Raw genomic sequence first — 6,052 nt, forward strand, 5'->3', positions numbered from 1 at the left:
ATCTTCCATATATATCCTTGTTATTGTTAATGAGGGAATCTGACTCCACTCTCTTCTCTCTGGCCTCCTCTCATATCAGTAAACTCCCCCAGCAGAGTCCCAACTGCAGCTCATATAGCAGTCCCTGTTGTTACCCTTAGTGAGCCCTCACAGACCCAGCTTCTATAGCAGTCCCTGTTGTTACCCTTAGTGGAGCCCTCACAGACCCAGCTTCTATAGCAGTCCCTGTTGTTACCCTTAGTAGAGCCCTCACAGACCCAGCTTCTATAGCAGTCCCTGTTGTTACCCTTAGTGGAGCCCTCACAGAGCCAGCTTCTATAGCAGTCCCTGTTGTTACCCTTAGTGGGAGCCCTCACAGAGCCAGCTTCTATAGCAGTCCCTGTTTTTACCCTTAGTGGAGCCCTCACAGAGCCAGCCATGCCCCCCTGCGGCAGCTCCTATGGTAGTCCCTTATTATTTTAGATAACATAATCTATTTGCATGATTTCATATATGGCACAGAACCAGTTAAAATGTAAGGGTAAAGGTTTTTGCTGAATTTATTTGGTAAAAAAAACATTTTTTATTGACCCTCACCACGGAGCACAGACCTCTGCCGACCTCTTCGCCTCAACGGCCATTGAAAAACTTTAATGAATGATAACATAACCAGGACCACTGCCCTCACTGTTTCCTGCCACCATTTCATCTATCTTCCTCAGTAGCTCTGAGTCCTGAGTGATGTCATCATCCCATGCATTGTTTGACCTGGTGTTTATAGAATGGTACCTATTCCCACAATTCTCCACCATCTCCTGGAGAAAACCATGTCTCATCTAGTGACTTGCCCCTCAGTGTCATGTGCCTCCACAGTGTGGTTTAGAAGCTCGAGGAGGCCCTCTACTGTCCAGTTCCTGCCTTTGCGTGAGTTTACAGGGATTACCATGACGAAGGCATGGGGGGACCTGGTTTCACACATGGACATGCTGGCTTCCTTGTTGCAGTGGACAAGGAGAGGGTCCTGCACAGAGTACTGGATCCAGCGTTCTGGGTGTGCTGACCAAGGTGACCACGCCGGCCGTCCACTAAACTCTGTCTCCTAACACATCTCCACGTCCCTCATGGTGTCAAACAGCTTCCTGTCCAGTATGGTGTTTCCTGTCAGACTCTTCTCCAGGCAATCCCTCCTCAGGAGGACAATTCTCAGCTCAGGGAGACTATGCTGATGCCCTATTAGAGAGAAGAGTGAATGTTTTATGACAAATAACACATTTGATTTTAGGCATTGCAGTATGACCAAATGTCAAGTTTCAAGTTTTATTAGTCGTAAGTACATGATACACATGGTATACACCGTCCAACTAAATGTTTATTTGCAGGTTTCTTCTGGACAATGCAACAACACTAAGAAATAAAATAATATATAAACATAAAGTAAATGGCTCAGTAGAATAGAATAAACATTTTAGTATAAGTATAATACAGGAAGGCACAATTTATAGTAACACGTTTAAACATGTATCAGACAAAGGGGGATTGGAGGGCAAGTGTTTAAATTGTGCAGTATTAGCAGCAGTAAATAAGAGTCTGGTAGCAGCAATTGTGAAGTGTGTGTAGCATGATTGTGTGTGTGTGTGTGTTTAGCTATACTTATGGGGAACAGAATTCTCCACAAGAATAGCAAACAAACAACCAGCTGGGGTTAAGGTTAGAATTAGGTTTAGAATCTAGGGTTAAGGTTAGGGTTAAGGTTAGGGTTAGGATTTAGAGTAAGGATTAGTGTTAAGGTTAGGTTCAACGTTAGGATCTAGGGTTAGGTTTAAGGTTAGAATTAGGGTTAGGATCTAGGGTTAGGTTTTTTTAAGTTATTGTTTTAGGATCTAGGGTTAGTAAGGTTAGAAAGTTTAGGATTGATACTAGTTGTTTGGGTTAAGGTTAGAATTAGGGTAGAATTAGGTTTAGGGTTAAGGAAAATAGGATTTTGAATGGGACTGAATTGTGTGTCCCCACAAGGTTAGTTATACAGTAAAAGACTGTGTGTGCGCTAAGGTGAGGAGAGTCAGAGCAGGTGGTCAGTCCAGTTCAAGTGTTCAGCAGTCTGATGGCTTGTAGAAAGAAACTGTCTTTGAGCCTGTTGGTATCAGACCTCATGCTCCGATAAGGGAGAGAACAGCTCATTGCTGAGGTGTGTGGGGTCCTTGATGATGTTGCAGGACTTCCTCAGGCACCATTTCAAGTAGATCTCATGGATGTGTGGGAACACGGCCCCAGTGATGTCCTGGGCCGTCGTCACCACGCGCTGGAGGGCCTTGTGGTCGTGGGTGGAGAAATCCCCGTACCAGGCCATGATGCAACCGGTCAGGACGCTCTCGATGGTGCAGCGGTAGTATTTGGACAGGAGCCGGGGTGGCATGCCGAATTTCTTCGGGCCCCTTAGGAAGTACAGCCGCTGTTGCGCCCTCTTGACAAGAGTGGTGGTGTTGCTGGTCCATGTCAAGTCCTCAGTGATGTGGACTCTGAGGAACTTAAAACTCCTGACTCTCTCTACTGCAGTCCCATTGATGTGGATCGAGGCGTGTTCCCTCCTCTGCTTCCTGAAGTCAACAATCAACTCCTTTGTTTTGCTGAAGTAAAGGGATAGGTTGTTGTCCTGGCACCACAATGAGGACAAACAGTAACAGAGTTTAATGGCTGTGAAAGGAGAAAACTGAGGATGGATCAACAACATTGTAGTTACTCCACAATACTAACTTAGATGACAGAGTAAAAAGAAGGAAGCCTGTACAGCAACGTCCCATCTACTCCTCCTGTAGCCCATCTAGTTCTCCTACTGCAGCCCACTAGTCCTCCTGTAGCCCATCTAGCTCCTCCTGTAGCCCATCTACTCCTCCTGTAGCCCATCTACTCCTACTGTAGCCCTGTAGCCCATCTAGTCCTCCTGTAGCCCATCTAGTCCTCCTGTAGCCCATCTACTCCTACTGTAGCCCATCTACTCCTCCTGTAGCCCATCTACTGTAGCCCATCTAGTCCTCCTGTAGCCCATCTAGTCCTCCTGTAGCCCATCTCTCCTCCTGTAGCCCATCTAGTCCTCCTGCACTGAATCATTGGTCTCGTTACTCATCCAGAGCTGCTTTTCCTTGAGTGAGAACCAGTACAGTTAAAATTAATCAAGCATTCACGTCCTATTCACTCAGCTCTCACAGTCAGTTGAAACTGAGATCATAATTCTTCCCTCTCCATCTCTTTCGTCCTCATATACTGAAATAGTTCATTTCCCTGTAGATGTATTGCTATGCACCGTGCACCCGACACCTCTAACAAAGAAACAACTGCTAATACATCACAAGTCATGCATCTGTCTGATATTTGCTTGTACTCACTCCAAACTCTCTTCCCTATGAGCTGAGTTGACCTACCCTCAAGACACTGAGAGGAGTTGATGGGTATCAAACAGCTACACAGCCCTCTGGTGGGCACACTGGAGTTTCTATTTACTTAAAACAAACTATACAGAACTTTTTGTATAGGTTACATATACAGTCGTGGTCAAAAGTTTTGAGATTTACACAAATATTAATTTTCACAATGTCTGCTGCCTCAGTTTTTATGATGGCAATTTGCATATACTCCAGAATGTTATGACGAGTGATCAGATGAATTGCAATTAATTGCAAAGTCCCTCTTTGCCATGAAAATGAACTTAATCCCAAAAAATCATTTCCACTGCATTTCAGCCCTGCCATCATGTCAGTGATTCTCTCGTTAACACAGGTGAGTGTTGACGAGGACAAGGCTGGAGATCACTCTGTCATGCTGATTGAGTTAGAATAACAGACTGGAAGCTTTAAAAGGAGGGTGGTGCTTGAAATCATTGTTCTTCCTCTGTTAACCATGGTTACCTGCAAGGAAACACGTGCCGTCATCATTGCTTTGCACAAAAAGGGCTTCACAAGCAAGGATATTGCTGCTAGTAAGATTGCACCTAAATCAACCATTAATCGGATCATCAAGAACTTCAAGGAGAGATGTTCAATTGTTGTGAAGAAGGCTTCAGGGCGCAAAAGAAAGTCCAGCAAGCGCCAGGACCGTCTCCTAAAGTTGATTCAGCTGCGGGATCGGGGCAACACCAGTGCAGAGCTTGCTCAGGAATGGCAGCAGGCAGGTGTGAGTGCATCTGCACGCACAGTGAGGCGAAGACTTTTGGAGGATGGCCTGGTGTCAAGAAGGGCAGCGAGGAAGCCACTTCTCTCCAGGAAAAACATCAAGGACAGACTGATATTCTGCTAAAGGTACTGGGATTGGACTGCTGAGGACTGGGGTAAAGTCATTTTCTCTGATGAATCCCCTTTCCGATTGTTTGGGGCATCCGGAAAAAAAGCTCGTCTGGAGAAGACAAGGTGAGCGCTACCATCAGTCCTGTGTCATGCCAACAGTAACGCATCCTGAGACCATTCATGTGTGGGGTTGCTTCTCAGCCAAGGGAGTGGGCTCTCTCACAATTTTGCCTAAGAACACAGCCATGCATAAAGAATGGTACCAACACATCCTCCGAGAGCAACTTCTCCCAACCATCCAAGAACAGTTTGGTGACGGACAATGTCTTTTCCAGTATGATGGAGCACCCTTGCCATAAGGCAAAAGTGATAACTAAGTGGCTCGGGAACAAAACATCGACATTTTGGGTCCATGGCCAGGAAACTCCCCAGACCTTAATCCCATTATCCTTTGCCAAGATAATCCATCCACCTGACACGTGTGGTATGTCAAGAAGCTGATTAAACAGCATGATCATTACACAGGTGCACCTTGTGCTGGGGACAATAAAAGGCCACTCTAAAATGTGCAGTTTTGTCACACAACACAATGCCACAGATGTCTCAAGTTTTGAGGGAGCATGCAATTGGCATGTTGAATGCAGGAATTTCCACCAAAGCTGTTGCCAGATAATTTAATGTTCATTTCTCTACCATAAACTGCTTCCAACGTCGTTTTAAAGAATTTGGCAGTACGTCCAACCTCACAACAGCAGACCACGTGTATGGCGTCTTCTGGGCTAGTGGTTTGCTGATGTCAACGTTGTGAACAGAGTGCCCAATGGTGGGGTTATGGTATGGGCAGGCATGAGCTATGGACAACAAACACAATTGCATTTTATTGATGGCAATTTAAATGCAGAGATACTGTGACGAGATCCTGAGGCCTATTGTCGTGCCATTCATCCACCGCCATCACCTCATGTTTCAGCATGATAATGCACGCCCCCATGTCACAAGGATCTTTACACAATTCCTGGAAACTGAAAATGTCCCAGTTCTTCCATGGCCTGCATACCCACCAGACATGTCACCCATTGAGCATGGTTGGGATGCTCTGGATCGACGTGTTTGACAGCGTGTTCCAGTACCCGCTAATATCCAGCAACTTCGCACAGCCATTAAAGAGGAGTGGGACAACCTTCCACAGGCCACAATCAACAGCCTGATCAACTCTATGCGACGGAGATGTGTGGCGCTATGCCAAGAGTGTACAAAGCTGTCATCAAGGCAAAATGTGTCTACTTTGAAGAACCTAAAATATAAAATATATTTTTGATTTGTTTAACACTTTTTTGGTTACTACATGATTCCATATGTGTTATTCCATAGTGTTGATGTCTTCACTATTATTCTACAATGTAGAAAATAGTAAAAATAAAGAAAAACCCTTGAATGAGTAGGTGTGTCCAAACTTTTGACTGGTAGTGTATATATATTACTCCTCATCTGTCTTCTGGTTAGTAGCTGTCACGGCAGTTCATAGACGGGACGGACCAAGGCGCAGCGTGATATGCATACATGTTTATTTAAACTTAATAAAACACACAATACAGGCAGGAAAACTGGCTGCCTAAGTATGAACCCCAATCAGAGACAACGAGCGACAGCTGCCTCTGATTGGGAACCACACCCGGCCAAACATAGAAATACAAACATAGAATCAACACACACATGATATTCACACCCTGACCAAACTAACTAGAGTTCTATAGGTCAGGGCGTGACAGTAGCAGCAAGTCATCCCAGTTATTTAGATG

This window comes from Coregonus clupeaformis, chromosome 40 (genome assembly GCF_020615455.1).
Source record: "Coregonus clupeaformis isolate EN_2021a chromosome 40, ASM2061545v1, whole genome shotgun sequence".
Taxonomy (NCBI): domain Eukaryota; kingdom Metazoa; phylum Chordata; class Actinopteri; order Salmoniformes; family Salmonidae; genus Coregonus; species Coregonus clupeaformis.